Source organism: Triturus cristatus, chromosome 4_1, assembly GCF_964204655.1.
Source record: "Triturus cristatus chromosome 4_1, aTriCri1.1, whole genome shotgun sequence".
Classification (NCBI taxonomy): domain Eukaryota; kingdom Metazoa; phylum Chordata; class Amphibia; order Caudata; family Salamandridae; genus Triturus; species Triturus cristatus.
In genome coordinates this window covers 637,446,289-637,465,230 of record NC_140585.1, presented here as the reverse complement: position 1 = coordinate 637,465,230, position 18,942 = coordinate 637,446,289, and the positions used below count along the sequence as shown (strand labels likewise).

Genomic DNA, 18,942 nt, shown 5'->3' with positions numbered 1-18,942 from the left:
TAACATTATAATATATTTTGAACAGTTTTAGGTTAACTTATCATTATTTCATATGGAGTTTTATTTTAAGTCTATGGGCCAGATGTACGTCCACCCAATTTGCGGGTCGTAAATTACGTCACAATTGCGATCGCAAATTGGGATGTACAACAGTGTCAGAGAAACTGTTAGCGATTCCCAATGGGGTCGCAAAATGCGAGGCTCATGAATATTAATGAGCCACTCGCTATTCACGACCCAATTTGGAATACCGGGCCCTCCCAGGTATGGTAACCTGCTGGGCTCAGCACACCAACATGTCTGGGACTGCTTTTAAATAAAGCAGTTATTTTTTTTAATGCATCTCGTTTTCCTTAAAGGAAAACTGCATGCATTAAAAAAAAAGAAACTTTTTTGTTTCCTTTTTTGAGGGCAGGTTGTGGTCCCTGGGATCACTGCCTGCCCTTGAAAAATATTTTCTGAGCCAGTCACAAAGGGAAAGGGGTCCCCGGGGACCCCTTCCCATTTGCGACTCAATTACCATCCTCTTGAAGAGGGTGGTAATTTGCGGGTGTTTTGCAATTGCGGTCGCAAAACATTGGTACATGGCTTTGCGGTCGCTATTATGAAGGCAACGCCCCTTCCTAATAGCGAGTCGCAAACCCCTTTGCCCATGCCAAAACGGGTCATACATCTGGCCCTATATCCCCATTATTTACGATTGAGGGAGTGTTGCCTTAACAGTAGTCAGTCATGTGTGTGCTTGACTTCATCTCTGAGCTGAAGTCATTTACTACTGCTATGTGTCTCATTTTGACTGTAGTAACTTTAGAAGTGTAGTTTGTGAATAGCAATGAACTTACCCTTTTGTGGGTGGGTGTATCCCTCCGTAAACCCCTCCTTTTGCTCACCTAATTTCTTCCTAAACTCCACGAATTTGCGAGTAAGTGTGCCCCATTTATCAACCACTCCCCTTGGTTCTGAAATATTTATTGCTAAGTAGGAAACTTATATGTGTCAGGATCTTCCCCTTAGCATATATGGTGGAGGTGGATATTGTCACTTCTAGGATTGTGGATAACATTTTGTAGTGTGCCGCAGCTGCTGCATGTTAGAGCGGTGTGGCAGTGGGGACCAGTGGGGGTGGATTGCAAGAGACAACTACGAGGGGAAATTAAATAAATAATTCATTTTCCCACGTGGTCGTCTCCACCCGGCCTCACCGCTCTTATCTGCAGCTGCCGCGGCTGTTTGTAGTACTGTAGTTGTACTATTGAAGTACTACTAAATGTACTACAAAATGCAGTTTTTGAATTGGCCCCTCAGTTTTTTGATGAAGGGAGAAAGCCGCTTCCAGGTTAGGGGGCTATATGGTATAACAAAGACCTGAATCTAGAAGAAGCACAGGGTGGTTTGTGTCATTCCAGAAATTTCAGATTGTAGGCAACAGACTGGTTTATACCAAGCAGTATGGTAGAAAAATAGTCAGAGGACTAGTCCTGTTATAAATAGATATCCATCCAGCTTGATGGTGACGGAATGAGGTGGGAATTTGACTAGGGAGATTGTGAAGAATTGTTGTGGTGAAGAATAGGCCAGATCCTTTGGAGCAAGAGAGTTTTGAGGGTGATTCTTTAGAAGAATATTCAGGCAACCAAGTTTACCAACTACAATGCATTTTATCGGCACATTGACTCTATTGATGGAGACTGAAGAGCACATAGTTCAGACATTTAAAGAATGATAACAAGCTGACCTAGGATGGCAGTGAGGAATGAAAGACCGTGTGCTTCATAGGACAAAAGAAAACATTGAGATTTCTGGCTGAGGGAACAATAGCCATGTTGTTAGGAGGGGAGTGTATTGGATGTGATAAACATTAGAGGAAATATTGTATAAGATCTCCATCTTTGATGAGTTTAGCATGAAAGATTATCATGTCATAGCTACTACAGAATCGGACATGTGTGAATAGAAAAATGTGTGAAAGTTAGTGAAAGGGGAAACAATTTTACGTCATCAGCTTAACATTTGTAGAAGAATGCAAATAAATTGTTTAAAACAGGACCTGTGTTCTGACTATTTTTCTACTATGGGGCCGATTCCGATCCAGGTCGGAAGGGCACCGAACGCGATCCGGCTGGAAAAACTATGAGTCGTACGCGTGTTTTCTGGCCGACTCGTACAGCTGTACGAGCGAGCCAGTACGATGAGAGCTACATGAAATTCACTGACCGAGTAGTTTTCGGGTCCGAACCGCTCTGTATGTCTCGGTCGTAAGCTAACCGTGGCGTGCAATGGATGTGATTCACGACCGAGCCAGTACGATGCACGCGTCGGACAGCCTGTGCGAGCCAGATTGTCCGGCTCACAAAAGCTCCCGGAGTCGGACTTCGGGGGACCCCCGACACCCGCAGCCGAATGACTCTCACACAGGGGGAGACCTATGGGTCTCCCCAACACAGGCATGTATGGTGCGGATGGCACTGACACGTACCCACTGTAGGGGGTGCACTTGTTCGAGACATAACCATTCAGTCAATGGGAACGCATGTACACGTCGTACAACTGGCTCCCATTGACTTCTATGGGAGTCCGACTGAACCCAGTCAGACAGCATGCGTGCGCATGGTACATGCTCGGTCGGACTGTAGGGGTCCGGCTTGGTTGGAAAACACTCCGGATCCGACTCGGTCTGAGTGCTTTCCGACCCGGATCGGAATCGGCCCCTAAGTTGCCAAGCACAATCTTTATATTCTTGAGAGAGTGTAAGAAACTATCTAACCATGTGTATGTTATGCCTCCGCTGGAGTTTGCCCACATTTCTTCTACATGCTGCTTTCTTACTTGTCTATTTTAAGAGCCACCATTAGTGGGTCTTTGACCCATCTATCAGTGTGATTTCCTGTCAATGTATTCTTCTGTTTCTTGCCCTAATGTTGGTAGTGTAATGTATGTCCTGGTTTAATTCACTCTCTTTACCTCAGCTTGTTTTCTCTGAGACCAGCTTAACAAATCTCCCTCCTCCTTTGTTGGCGTGTTCCTGCTCCCAACCTACACATTTACCTGTCATTATAAACTTGTACTTCTACCCCTGTTTAAGAGTCCCCGGGCCAGTTACATACTTGAGGATTAGGAAGATGCCCTGAGGCCAGCTACATAGATGATGATGAGGATGAACAGGAAGGTACAGAAACATACATGGGACATATGACCCTCTGCCAGCTAATCCCTCACAACTTTTACTTATGCAAGTGCTAAAAGATCAAGAAGAAGGCTAGGAGGAGTGAGTCCTGCAACTATATTTTGGAAGGGATGGCAGGAAAAAGGTAGATGTAGATGGGATACAGCAGAAAGTGTCAGAATGAAGGTTGCTGCTTGGAAGCGAGTAAATCATCAAGGGTCATGTGACCCTCCACAAGCAAAGCCCCAATTCCCTTTCTGACGATCATGAGGCATACCATACCCAGTGAGTCAAGGAAGTCAAGGCAGGATACAGTGGAAAGAATATAACAGTGGGTCTTTGGCAGGTAATGATTATTTACTGATATAAGAATCCCCCTATCTCAATTACCTTCCTTATAAATTCCCAATTTGTTTGTATTCACTGTCTCCCTTTCAATGTCTCCCTGTTCTAGTGTCAGTGTAATTGTTACTGTGATGTGTTTTTTCATTTCCCAATATAGGTATGTTCTTCTCCTAGAGATGCATGTCTCCCTGCCTCTAAGTCCCCATTACTCACGGTACCCCAGTGCAATACAATGTGTGTTTCTTGTCTAAAGACTAGAGGCTCCCACATTTTCATGTCTTCTTTAACCACTGTAAATTGATTACAGACCCAATGTGGGTATATTTTCTGCTGTGTAATTGCTCTAATGCCCCAGTGAAAGTCATCCATGTTTCAGTGGAATTTCTGTGTTAGGGTCGCTGCTCAATGCAAGTGTCCCACTTTTCCAATTGCCATACAAGTTAGCTAGGTTCTATCACAAGTGCAAAGGTTCTGTCTCAATGCATGTATCTCCCTTTTCCAATTGCTATACATGTTAGCTGGGGTCAGTGTGAAGGATAGTAATGTACTGATGTTGATCTCTTATTGTAAAGAATACTCTGAGCGAACATCCATGTATTCTCCTGCCAGTACATTGCCTTTCTCCAATGAACTGATCTGCTTTCCTAGTGAGGATGTACTTCTTGCCTCAATGTGGTTATTTCCTTCCAAATCTAACCTTTTTCCTGCCCTACTGTTTTCTCTCTTCAAGTTAAATTGTAGTCTCTGTTTAAACAAAAGGAATGATATCCTGGTGGCAACCCTTTGTACATGAAATCATGCCCCAGAATGTGTATCTTGGTTCCAGCAATACTGTTTTCCACGTGTCAGTGTACATGTCTGTAGCAAATCTGCTTTTTTTGCATGGTCGCTATTGTATGGACACTATTGTTGCACTATTGTTGCAGTCTTTAGAGCTTTGTGTCGTTGCCACTCCTAACCATCAAAAAATACACTCAAACTCCATAATTAGCCTGTTTTACTTCCATTTAAGGCCATTGTAAATGGTGACTGATGCACACCTATGGTATGGAAAGATAAATGTCATATGTGGGCTGCAGTGTATATTTCCACCACCCACATATTTGACAAAAATATGTTTCTGCCAGGATCACCAATGTGAGCAGGCTAGGTTGCAGTTTAATTGCACTGCAGTGACACAAACCCTGGTAAAATGCCTTGGCCACGTAGAAAAGGCCTGTTTACATATATTCCCAATACACTCCTAAAGTCAAATACATATTTGAGTTAGTGTTTCCTCAAAATTAAAAAAAAAACAAAATCTATTTCAGTGTGTAGGCCTGACTAGATTTATTTCCTAATACGCCCAGGTGGAAATACCATCTTTCTTTTCTACCTCTGGTTAGAAATAAGCTAGAAATGTCCTCCGAAGTTATTTCCTTCTTAGTTTTAAAACTTAATGATGAAATCATATTTTTGCTATTTAGGCAGCAAATTAAGATTGCAAAACAGTACATTAAGCTGCCTGAAGCACGGCTAGTTTTAAAACTTGCTCTGGCCCTCATCACACCTCCAGAGCTGGATTACACATCCTTGGCTGGGAGTGTTAGCAGCGCTGGCTTAGAGAACAATGGCCTGTCTCTTAGCCCACGAGAGACCAATGGGTATTGACTGTTTTCCACTTAGGAGGGATTAGCTATCTGGGAGTATACAAGAGCAGTTGGCACAACAAAAGACAGTTGAGGCACTAACTCTTGCATTACCTCTTTTGACTTGAATATACCAAGTATGGCTTCTCCCATTGTTTCGCAGAACCCTCCTAGACAGTCATCCAACAGTCACATTAAAAGGGAAAATCAGTTCTGCACCTATCACACCCCCTGATCTGCAATACACATCCTTGGCTGGGAGAAATAATGACTCTCTCTGAAAGGACATTGGCTTACATGTGGGACCAAAAAATGTCAATGGGTGTTAACTGCTCACAACATAGCAGGTGTTAGCTATCAGGCAGTGGACATGAATAGCTAGAATCACTGACAGAATATCGAGGAGCTAAATATCGACCTACAAAAATATCGGTGACAAAATATTGACTACCAGAATATCGAATTCGTATCTACAAACAGATAAGTACAAAAATATCGAATCCTAAATATCAACTTTTTTAAACGTCTTATAAGTAATGTAAAATTAATGAAATAATAAATATAATTAAGTAAAACATACTTAAAAATACTTAAATAACCTTAAAATTAATAAATAATAAATGTAGGTAAAAAAATAAAATAAACATGCATTTTTATGTTTTATTACATATATATTAACTTAATAATATTAAAAAACAATCAATATTTTGAATAATTAAATGTTAAAAACAGAATTTTAAATAAAATTACATATATATATATATATATATTATCTACTGGCGGTCGTTAGGACCGTGTTTCCATAGGAAATCCGCAACATTCTATTTGGAATAACTTTGGCGCCGGTCGACGAATCCTCGCAAAATTTTCAAAACTAATGGGGCGCTACGCTCCGCTCCTACCCTGAAAGTCTCGGGGGGATTCGTCAAGCGGGGGCTGAGAAAAAAGGGGGGTCCCAAAACGCATTTTCCCCATGCATTTTCCCATAGGACCTTTAGTCCGAGCTACAGCCCGAACGGCTGAACAGAATTACTTGAAATTTGGCAGAGAGGTAGTCCTCAGGTCAAGGATGTGCCTTTTGTAGGTCTGGTGTAAATCTGTTCAGTAGGTCCTGAGAAAATAGCATTTAAATCAATATATATATCTGTAAGCGCGCTCCGTGTGCTTACCGTAAGCTTACCGTATGCGTACGGTGCCGTGCGCGAGCTCAATTCTGATTGGTGATTACATGACTGTAAACATTCGAATCGGTCGAAATCAGGAAGTGTCGGCCGCCATTTTCTGTCTCTCGCACTGAGAAACAAAGGTGGGGAACGTGAAAAGGGGGCAACGAAGAGAGTTGCAGACCCCCTAGTGTTTGTCAGGGGGTCCAAGAAGAACCCAAAAGTACGAAAAATACATTTAAATTTTTTTTTAAAAAATCGCGGAGTGCGCGTACGGTAAGGGTGTGCGCACAGTGAAAAACCAGAAAAAAAAAAATAAAAAATACATAACTTAGCATTTAAAAAACGTACAAATTCACTGAAAAAACCATAGGTTTCACACACGTTATAGTTAGGAATTATCATTTACAAAACCTTGCAAATTCACTTAAAAAACCATAGGTTTCACACATGTTATAGTTAGCTGTACATTTCACTCGTAAAAAACCAATGAAATCCCATGTTATAGTTAGATCAGGTAACTATAACTTGCGCGACCGCAATCCACAGTGTGTAATTTCAGATGTCTTCATTGATGTCATGAGTGATGTCACTGACCATGTCATGAGTGATGTAATATGTGACGTCATCAGCAGTTTATTGTGGGCGCACAAGTTATAGTTACCTGATCTAACTATAACGTGGAATTTCATTGGTTTTTTACGAGTGAAATGTACAGCTAACTATAACATGTGTGAAACCTATGGTTTTTTAAGTGAATATATATATATATATATATAAATAAACCTATAATATAAATATAAAAATAAATTATATATAAGTTAAAACATTAAAATTATTTATTTCTTTTAAATAATATTTTACACTACATTAAATATAACATTACTGAAAAGATTGCATAGCGTAAAAGATAAAATTACTATTTCCATTCCAACAAGTGATATATTAGGGAACGTGTTGGGTAGCGGGAGGGTAAAAATTACTATTCCCACTCCAGTGAGTGCAACAGTAGGGAAAGCTTTGGATAGCGGATGGGTAAAAATTACTATTCCCACTCCAGTGAGTGCAACAGTAGGGAAAGCGTTGGATAGCGCAAGAGTAAAAATTACTATTCCCACTCCAGTGAGTGCAACAGTAGGGAAAGCGTTGGATAGCGGGAAGGTAAAAATTACTATTCCAACTCCAGTGAGTGCAACAGTAGGGAAAAGCGTTGGATAGAGGGTGGGTAAAAATTACTATACCCACTCCAGTGAGTGCAACAGTAGTGAAAGCGTTGGATAGCGGGAGGGTAAAAATCACTATTCCCACTCCAGTAACTGCAACAGTAGGGAAAGTGTTAGATAGCGGGAGGGTACAAATTACTATTCCCACTCCAGTGAGTGCAAAAGTAGGGAAAGTGTTGGATAGCGGGTGGGGAAAAATTACTATTCCCACTCCAGTGAGTGCAACAGTAGGGCAAGTGTTGGATAGCGGGTGGGTAAAAATTACTATTCCCACTCCAGTGAGTGCAACAGTAAGGAAAGTGTTGGATAGCGTAGGGGAATAATTGAATATACCAACTCCTGCAATATAATTAACATTAATAAACAATTCATAGTTTTTTTAAATTAATTTACCTCCCACCATTTTCCCCTATAAACATTACCTAAAATATTGTAACATATTAATAAATTAACATAATTAATTAACAATTAATTAACTAACAAATTACAATTAAAAATATAATTAATAACAATCAAATCTCAATTAATTCACACAATTAACACTATAAAATAACTTAAAAAATTATAATATAACAAAAAATAAAAATGATATTAAATATAAATTACTTCCTACCCTACTCCCCTATCAACCCTCAACCCACTGATAAAAAAGTACACAATTAACATATTTACAAATTAATTTTTCATAATTAATATCTAATTAATTACTAATTAATAAAAACACAATTAACATAATTGCCAATTAATTAGTAATTATTATTAATCAATTTAAAACATAATTAGTAACACATTAATTAACCTAATTAACAATATAAATCATTAAATAATAAATTAGTAAGTAATAAAATAATAAGTTAATTAATTAATTTATATTAAATTACTTCCCACCCTATTCCCCTATAAACCCACAACCCGCTACAGACTTAAATTACACAAAAAATATTTAATATATAATTACTTATTTCTAAATAATGCTAAAATTCTATATTATAATTACATCACTACCCACCCTATTCCCCTATAAACCCACAACCCACTACGGAATTATATTACACAAAAATTAATTAACATAAAATTCATTACTTTTACAAAATTTAAACATACATTACAAAAATAATACAAATTTTTAACACATATACTAACGCTTAAAACACTTAAAAAAAATTCGATATTACTAACTTCGATATTGTGAAAATCGATATTCCTTACCGGAATTTCGATATTCTGCATCACTATATTTTTGTAATTCGATATTCTGTCCATTCTATATTAAAAACTCAATATTCTGTCTAGTCGATATATTTTTTTCGATTTTATTACTAGTTACCAAATAGCTAGCAGAACAAAGGACAGCTTTAGTACTCCCTCTTTTGACTTGCCATTGATCGATTCTCCAATTCATCCCAGGAACCCCTAGACAGTCAGGCTCCAGTTATAGTAGAAAGAAAAAATATTTTTGACCTTCTGTCAGTCAGGGGAGAAACCAGGAAGCTGAAGACAGGCTTCCATAATGGCAGCTGGTTCTGTCATTTTGAAACAGGTTCATGGGTAATTATATAGTAAGGCAAACTGGAAATGCTGCACACCAGGGTAGGGGACTGTGAGAAAATAGTTAGGACAGGTTGGTAGATTTTGTCTAAACTCTCCCTGTATAAATATGGCACATGAACCACCACTTCCTGAGAATATTCCTGGTTCTGGAAATACTCCATGTGAAGACGAAGGCCCTGCTGGAAGAAGAATCCTACCTTCTGACTCCTTACTCCTGACGTGTGGTTCCTGCTAGAAGAAGACTCACATGAGGACTCCTGAATTTTGCTTCCACCCCGGAACTGGAAACTGCTCTCCATTTATCAAGTGATTAGCCTCCTGTTTAACAGCATCAGGGACAGAAAAAGAAGAAGGATTCTTGACTCAAGGAGGGCCCGGATGGCTAAAGAGGACTATACACTGCAGGTCAGGGCAGTACCCAAAAGCCTGCCCTGAGTTGTTGGGGGCTACAGGATTGACCAGAAGAAGATTAGCTTTCCCAGCAGTTTGAGACTAAGGGTCTTATGATTTAGAGTTTGGTGAGGGTTACTCTAACCAGTGATGGCTTTCCTGTCTACCTTATTACACATGACATTCGATATAATGCACATGTAATAAGGCATATGGGATATCCATCACCTTTGTGTTGAAGTAACCTGCCAAACAAATTCTTATTAATTCTAATTAGGCTCACAGTTTGAAGGTATAACCTACTTGGTATAGCCAAACTCTGCACTATCACAGTCAATCTGAAACTCCCTCTAAGACCCAATCTGCTGTGAACTGTTGTTATTCCTGTGGGCTTGACTTTTCCTATGTGCTTTTTGCCTTAAAACCTTAGAAAACCAAGTCTCCAGTTCCCCCAAGCGTATACTGATGATTTTAAGATAGTGGGGTGATTTTGCTCATTGTTCTTTTATCTAGTTTTCAAAATTGGATTGGGAATTTTATTGTGTTGTGTTCTTTACTTTAAAATTATTGGTATCATTTGAACCTAGCATGCACTTCTCTGGGGATTGCTCCTCCATTTCAGTGTATTCCTTGTCAGTCTTCCTACCCCAATTTGAGTGTCCTCCTGTCTCAGTTTATGGGTCACCTTTTACCTGTGTATATGTCACAGTGTCTTAGTTATCATGATGTTTATTTAAGGCTGGAGATGTGTTCCTCTTGTTGCCTTGTTTCTCAAGCCCCCAGCTCAGTGTAACTGTTATCTAGTACCAGCATTGTTTTTCCATGTGTGTGAGTGTGTAGATTTGTGTGTGTGTGTACCCTAATTCCAAATGTAGGTACCCAGGATCAGTATATTTCTTACAAGACTTATTTGGAAGTTCAACTTCCAACACACTCATCAGAGGTGAGGGGACAGTTGATCCTCTGATCACAATGTGTGACCCACCAACCCATAGCAGGGGTGCTTTCAGTCTCAAGTGGAATCTAATTTACCACTTTTGTTTTCAGTGCATTTCCGATCCCAGTGTATACTTACTTTTACCTCACTATAAATATGTTTGCACCTGCCCTTTTCCCAGCATCTTCTCACTCTTATTTTATTGTTCACTGTCTCCCAGTGAGTCGATGTTGCTCTCAATTGTTTTGTTATGGACATGTGAATGTAGCTGCTGGTGTAGCAAACAGTGAGTCTAATAGTATACAAAGCATGCCCCACAGTGCTGGCAATGCATGTGGGGAATTTCAAGACAATGTAAGTGACATAATCTCACAAATATTCTGCTTTCGGGGAAGCTTTACTCAAGCCTCCTGCCATCTTGCTTAAGGTCCCTCCAAGCATTTACTAATTATCTATTCCTATAGATCAGCATTGCTGTAGGAAAGTAGGATCAGATTCATGGTTACCCTCAACTTTTGCCTGGGGCTATGCTGTTTCTGACTAGTCTGACCTGTCATCCTGCTAATCAGGACCCCGGTCTCTCTGCTTTCTCCCCTAAATTGCTATGGTAAGTACTTGGGTACATCTCAGATTGGTTACTGAGGTAACCTTATAAGTCCCTAATGGTACCCTTGTAAGTCCCTAATATATGGTACTAGGTACCCAGGGCCTAGGTACACCAGAGGTCCCCCATAGGCTGAATGGGAGACCATTCAGACTATCATTACAGGCCTGCCATTGCAGCCTATGTAAGCTGGTGCTAGCACCACTTACGAAAGATATAGGTATCCCTATATCTAGGGTCACTGCACTTAAAACCTATAAATCACCCCAACAGCAGGCCTTTTTAATCCTAAAGGCAGGTGGGCTTGGTTCAAAATGTGAAGGTGCCCCTGCATGAGCAGGACAACCCTACAGCCTTCAGAGTCCTTTCTCCCAGGTTGTAAGAGAGACAGTCATATAACACATAGATGGGCACCGCGTCATTATGCGATGACCATCTCGAAACTGACTGCAACGAACCCGGTCGTGATTGGTATGAAACATGTTGGAGTCATACCCCCACACCATAAACGGTGTGGGAGGTATGATTCCAAGCACTGTAAAGGCCCTCTGTACCTTAGGGTACTTAAGGGATTACCTGAGGGTCGGTCCCTGGGTCGTCGTAGGACACGATACAATTCAGACACCACTTCAACTTTGACCATCTGGGCACTCTGGACTTTGCTCTGGGCATCAAGGCTGCAACCTGGGAAGACTCCTGCTGCTCCTGATCTCTTTACCCTCCTTGCCTGCTGCAACGTCAGTGCCTGTGTGCCATGCAGGAAACCTTACAAGGCCTGGGGGCATCCAAGGCACCTGAAGGAATCTCCCTTGAAGTGAAGGAGTCACTTCCCTTCATCTGCAGGCACCGCAACAAAGCTGATTGGTCTGCTGTTCCTGGGCTCCCACGGACTCCAAAAGGCTCAGCAACACAGATAATGGTTCTCCACATCCCTCGAGGCCTGCCCTGTCCTCTCACCAAGATTGAGGTCAGTATCCCTTGTCAGAACCGCAGTATCTGAACCCCTGTGCACCTCGTCAACTTGCCGTTGCAAAGACTTGTTGGCTTCCTTCTATCAAGATCTTCGGGCTCCAAGTAGCCCCAACCTCAAGCATCTCCAGGGACCAAAATCTTCGATCACCACAATGCTTGCACCGTGGGCCTGCTTCTTTGGTAAGCTGCTCGAGGTCCTATTGCGACTCTAGTGCCTCCAGTCTCTGGGTCCTATTGAGGGTCACAATTGAATTGTTTGGGCTGCCCTGACTCCCCTGCTTGTGGTGAATTTCCTGGACCTTGCTGGTCCTGACATTGCACCTTCTCCAACTTCCGTGTTGGTTGCAGTTGCCAAGGCTTGTTGATGCTCCCGCCAGACACCGACCCCTCAACTCTCGACATCCAATGTGGGACAGCATGTGTACTGCTCTTGGTCTTCCACAGCATCACCTGGTCCACACAGCTGCAGTTTCAAGGTCACTGTCAGCACTCCTACAGCACCCAACATCGGTGGGCATCCGCCTTCCGTGCCTCCTGGGCACTCCTGAGTAGCATAGTCAAGATGTGCAGAACCTACAAGCAAAGAAGACAGAGTCTCTGTCTTCTCTGCTTGCAGGTTCTGCACATCTTGAATTCACCTTTGGGTTCCATCGAACACTTTCACCTTCCCCAGCAGTGGCACCTTCCTGAGGTCCTCCATTGGGTTCGACGACGGTTTCCAACGCCACTTCACACCTATGCACCCGGCTTCCCTGGTGCAGTTAACATGGTTCCTAGGGTATCTATAGGTGGAGTGGCTCTTCAACCTCTTGTCCTCCACAGTGTTTCTTCAGGGTCCACTGGGAAGGGTCCTCTTTTTTTAACAATTGCAATCGTGACTTATACGTTGATTTGTACAGAGAACGAGGTTGTGATCCTACACTGCACACAACCCTAGAAATTCACCTTGGGTGGTTCCTTGGGCCCCCAGCACTTCTACGTCCTCTGACTATTGTCTTGACCCGAGTCGTGGTTCGCATAATAATATTTTAGTATATGGTTTGGTCTCCCCCTGGGAACCACTGTGTATTCTGTGCTTATTACCTCTTTCTATTGCAAAGTAATGTGTGCATTGTGTATATTTCCGGCTAGGACATATATGTATGTGTTAGTGAGTGTCTTATAATAAATACATATTTTTATAAATGCACTGTGTGGTTCTTTTTCACTTAAGCTATACCTATAAGGTTATGTTCTGGTAAAACAAGCTGCTTTACCCTCCTTCTGGACTAGGCCTGACGGCTGCTCTACACAGCTACCACTTAGAGAGCTTTCTAAGGTTGTCTAAGACCACTAAAATCACCATAAGGGTTGTCTGGATCTGTGGATGGTGTCCACTTACAAATATGTACATCATATACTGAGCCAGCCTCTCAAAATTGCCTAAACCCAAAACACCACTTCACTTGCACTTCAAATTGCATACCATGAGCCAGAGAGAGCATTCCCCTCTGGCATCTAACATTCTGCTGCCGCATATGAAGCCCACAATGCTGAAAGGAAACGTATAAGTTAGTTTCATGATGAAGTCAAGATGTTTATGGGAAGAACAAATCATTACTGTGTGCATGAATACAGATGAGGAATGTAGTATGATTACAAATTATAATGTATGGCCCTATTGGTGTTATGACAGCGTTTGTGCTCATGGTTTATGGCTATCTATTAATCTGTCTTTGGTTTATGTAGTGAATTATGTGGTATGATGCCATTTTCCCCAGGCACCTGAATTCCAATTAAATCTCAAAGCAGATATAAATAAGAAACATTTACATCATCATGATTGAAGGGGACTGCTGTAAAAATAAAACGGATACAAAAAGAGACTATGGGCCTTTTCCTGCGGTTATCTTTCAGCACATATCAGCATTAATTTCTTTGCAGTGCAATTCAACTCCGTGGTCATCAGTATATCCATTGTGAAGCCAAAATGATGGCAGGAGCACATGACTGTCTATTCTCAGTGCTGAAGTGCGTAACATGTAATACCTGACTTGTCTCATGTCATAAGAAAAACCAACTACAGGCTTTGAACAATCTATATCAAACTACTGTAATCATGTAATAGGGTCAGAGATTGAAATTTGGGGGGTTCTGGTGATATCTTAAACCATGAGGCCTAAGGCCACCCAATCTGTAAATGGCACCAAAAACGTGCTCAGCTGGGGTTGCCGTTTTCAACTCTACTCCACACCTTTTTTATAACATGAACATCTCAAACTCTATTGAACAGATTTACACCAAACCATGACAAGCATGCTATCTGAGTAAAGTTCTACTTTTCTGACATTTTATTTTGAATCAGAGTTTTGTTTGCTGTACCATTAGCAAAAAATGGCCGGTGGTATGAAGTATGGTTTGCATTGTGCATTGCATACCATAGTTTGCAAATGTCAGGGCTTTTCAGGTTTGAGCTCACTGAAGCATAGTTAACATGGAACCGTGTTTTCAGTGAATATATATATTTTCAGATGATCCCATTGGAAATAAATGTGGCCCATTAATACATTTTATTCAGAGCACTACTGTACTACAACATAGATTCTAAGACTTATTGCTAGAAAATAAAGATTGGGTTATTTGAAATCATGACCTGCTTGAGGCTTTGCCACACACACACCCTGTCCCAGTAGGCCCTCCACACCACCCAAAACACTGAAAATAATCATACAATATTTAAAATGACATTTTGCTAAAAGTCTCCAAAGTGTGAGCCTCAGTAAATAAATCAATTTGAGGCTAGCCTATTAAACATAGAATAGCCTATAAGACTTCTTGACACCTACATCAATTGATTTGAATCCCAGACCTATAGATGTATATTTTTTACAAGTAACAAGACAGGAACATTGAGCACAAGGCATAGCTGAAGGCACTGTGACCAATACCTGCAGTGAAATTTGCATGGTCCCCAAGCCATCTTTAAGAAGTACACTGGACAATGGTCCTGTGTAAAGGACAAAACCACACCCTTGGTTATTCCACAGAGACTATTTCCACAGTTCAAACTCTGCAATGATCATGGGAACTGTGTGAAATGCATGCTCTTTGAGATATGGTGGAAACTTTAGGTCGTATCACTGTGTGCAGGAGCATGGCCAAAGGTCGAACATTGTGGGCAGTCCTGCTGGTATGGCCTGGCAGGCAAAGCCCAGCTTACTTTGAAATGACGTGTGTTCCTCTTATGTGTATGCAAAAAAAAGTTGAATGAGGAGCAAGCCAAAACCCCAGCTTTACAATGCAATCATCCTAAGCCTAGTACCTTTATGTGTAAAATGCATGAGGGCTTATTAGCAAACAGTCCATTCTAATGAATGACATCACTTGTTGAATTTATTTTGAACAGTGACGGAAGAAACATCTGTTATTCTGTAGCAATCACAGACAGTACCTGGTCTACTTATGTAGTGCGGTACCACATGTAATGTTGAAGATCTCCGGGTCAAATGAGGATCAGAGACATGCTATCACTGAGCTTTCAAGTACCTTTAGTAAAGATTGCTTCTTGAATGATTTGTGCCATAACTTTTGCACTAATTCCAAGTTACAACTCGTCTATCTTTCTATACCTGTCTATTCTCAGTATGCTTGCCTGTCCATCATCTTTGTTGTGTGGCTAACTACTGCTCCAACTGTTCAACTCCCATCCAAACACAAATCTATCCATTTATCTATCCTTCTTTAGGTCTTTCTGTTTGGCTGCCTCTATATTTCCCTCATACAGACTTAAAATTTAGACCATCGTTTCTTACCATTTTGACTTCTGTGCAGCTCCACTAAATCACACTGGAATAGAGGGGCCCTCACTGAGACATTGCTGAAAGCTGGAGTCACGGGGCCTAAGCAGTTTCTATGATTTGAGCCTTAAAACAATGTACAAGAAGAAAGACACAAATATACACCAAACGAATGCAAAAATATCGAAATATTTAGTTTCATTCACAACCAAATATCGACAATGTTTTCACATTTTTAAATGTTGCCTATTTTTTGCTTTATTACTATTAATTTATTAATTTTAATATTATTTAATTTTATAAAACTGATGCTGACCCCCTGAGTAGGCCTCGTGGAACTGCAGGGGTCCTCGGACCACAAGTTAAGAACCAATGATTTAAACTATAGAGGTAGAGGGGCAAGTTGTATACTCAGGCACCCTGTAGCCACAGCAACAACTTCCCTTTGAAATGTCAGCTACTTATTTTAAATGTGGCAAAAGGATCAGCCGCTCCTCAGAGTGATGGGAGTATAAGATATGATTCCCGCCGTGGTATGCCCAAAGAATGTATGTCTTGCCTGGGCGTTCAATTTTTTTAAAACTTTGTCAACATTCCTTCAAATGCTGCTAGCTTCTTACAGGCCAGTTGCCTTTCAATTCTACCTCTGCATTGCATAAGGCCGTTCTCTTACATCACAAGATACATCACTTGGACCATTCACCATTGTAAATATATGATAATAGCAAATTGATTCAGATCACAGTGCAATACAATCAAATTGTTCGTGACTAAAAATATTAAACAGATCAGAAGTTAGTTTTTCAACCATTCCAAATGTATTTTTGTGCAAAACTTACCATATAGAAACCCTTTTCGCTGTTTCTTAACAGAAATGAGTGCATGTTAGTGTCAAATAGACAAAGGTGCAGCTGTTTTCCCTTACTGAAAAGTAAAGCATGACTTTGAGCTATACAGAAACTATGACAATTTGGAAAACGGGAACTCTCTTGGTGAACATAGAATTGTCAGATGTAGCATGTGTCTTAGCATAAAAAAAACAGTCTGGGGTAACACTACTATGATTGTTTAGAAGTCCCGATGTCACATCTTAGGGCAGAGTGCAAGAATGGATCTATAGCTTACACGTGTACTTTAGACCAACATTTTATTGTGGATCTTGTGGGGAACAACAATAGGTTGTGTAGAAACTGGTTGGATGGGGGGCAGGGGTTGTTTGGGGTCATTTTAATGAATTATTTTAATGTGTATTATTATTCTAAAGACAAGTGTCTAAACATTAATACATTTTGACTTGGCATGAGATCTTGAACCCTTTTAGGAGGTGTATGATATTTAATGGCAATTAATTAAGAACATTTTTATTTGCTGTACATATAAGTTTCTCGTATTTATTATACCGTGGCTGTGGCCAAACACTAATCTAAATAAACCAAGCGCTGTCCAGAGCGCGCTGCCTTTGCACATGAAGAGATGACATAGATAGGAAGCACTCTGGGAGTCAGTCTATGAATAGATACACCAAATCTGTAAAAATGCTTTAGCTGCAAATGTGACTTAAATTAAGTACATTCAATGTGCTCCCTTAGCTGTTAACTGTCGAATTCACAATGTAAACAAATTCTTGCGCTAAACACAACCCAGACAACACAACTCATGCTGCTCGACTTGAAACAGTGCGTTAGAAAACAGTGCCAAGAACAACACTATTCTCACTCTTGAAGTCAAACGTTAATCTCCCGTCTACAAAAATGATCAGGGCATCAAATAATGTATTTTATTATCAAAATTATCAATATGGGTCAAAACTATAATGATCTTGAAACAGCAGTGTGTTAGCAGGGCGTAGTTCTTAGAAGTGGCTCATACCATGGCTGCGAGATTTCTGGGTGGATCTGCATCTGGTACTGCAATAAACCTTACCTGGCTTTGGCCACACAGGGGATGCTCTCTGAGTTGTCTCCAAACTCCCTGCCCAATTACATGGAAGTAAAGGGTGAGCAGAGCCAAGTGTCAGATCCTGGGACTGGAATCAATATGTCTGGTCCCTAGTGTTACACACCAAAGCCGCTCCTCCTGCCCGACCATTAACGCTGCCTGTATGTTCCCAGTCACAGGGCACCTCCAACAGGTATTCACGATTTACAAAGAAAGTCTGACTTTCTGCCAATATTTCCGTGTATGGAGTAAAGCTGTGTTTATTAACCCGGCAAGTGCTCACTCGTTTACTGCCTAGTTCTCTTATACTCAATTGCAGGCAAGCTGTCAATTAAACATGTCAATCTAGAACATCGGAAAACATCTGTGTCTGGAGCACATCTGGATCTATACACAGGAGAAGAACATGACAGGTAATGGGAAGTCTTCGATAGAAATAGCATTAAACACTTTCCGGCATCAACAGTCAAAATAACAAAGGTGAAAAGTAAAAAACAATATACCTTGTTTTCCAGGAATGCAAGCTCTGCTTTTGGAGGTTATCTTCCGCCTGTTAGGAGCTCACCTAATGTGGAAAACCTTGGCTGCTGGCCGAATGTTTTTATGCGTGCCTCTGAAACCTTGACGCTCATAAAGAGAAAACTGCCCCCAGCGTCCTTTTTTCCTGCTCCCTCGATAGTAGCTACAACGCGTCGCTGCAAACACTCAGCTCTTTCCCATCAAGCTTACCTGGCTCTGTGTGCACCCTTTCCTCTTTCCTGTGACCGATGCAATTTCTCTGCAACTGTTTACCCAGGCTCCTTATCTTGTTTTAGGAATACAGCGTCATATATATGCACCAGTGACTACATAAGTTAACCCTTAGAACAGCGAAGGACAGCTCATTACCTAGGCAGCAGAAAGCAGAGGATGTTTCTGGCGTTAACATGAAGTGGTTCCTTAAGGGCACGTTCCTTCAAAGTGAATTTAATGTTAAAAAAAAACCTAGGTGGAGTGTAATTAAGGTAACCGGCAAAAAAATGAAATGCTTTGTTTTTAGGCTAGAGAAAAGGGACTTTTTGCTAAGCTATAAACGATAACTTTCGGTAAAAATAATTTTTCAAAATGTTGACCTTAGAGAACAGACGATAAAAAAGTAAAGCCATCTGCGCTTGCGGAAATCTTTTATTTGATTTCAATGGAAAACAGATGCAAAAATGTTACTTAAGAGGAGTACACAACTCTTGATTATTGAAAGAGATAGAGAAGTAGA

The 18,942-nt window shown here is 40.8% G+C and overlaps 1 protein-coding gene across 3 annotated transcripts in view; it reads right to left on the bottom strand.

The window, feature by feature from the left end:
• The window catches only part of KERA (keratocan), a 247,584-nt gene extending 229,017 nt beyond the window's left edge, over positions 1-18,567 (bottom strand). The window contains exon 1 of one of the 3 annotated variants that reach the window (XM_085653017.1): positions 18,420-18,567. The gene's annotated coding sequence lies outside the window, so the exon portion shown is untranslated. Of the gene's footprint in view, positions 1-17,675; positions 17,938-18,193; positions 18,396-18,419 lie in introns of those variants that run through there. The other 2 variants (XM_085653016.1, XM_085653018.1) reach the window with 2 other exon arrangements.
• Positions 18,568-18,942: the final 375 nt, after the last annotated feature.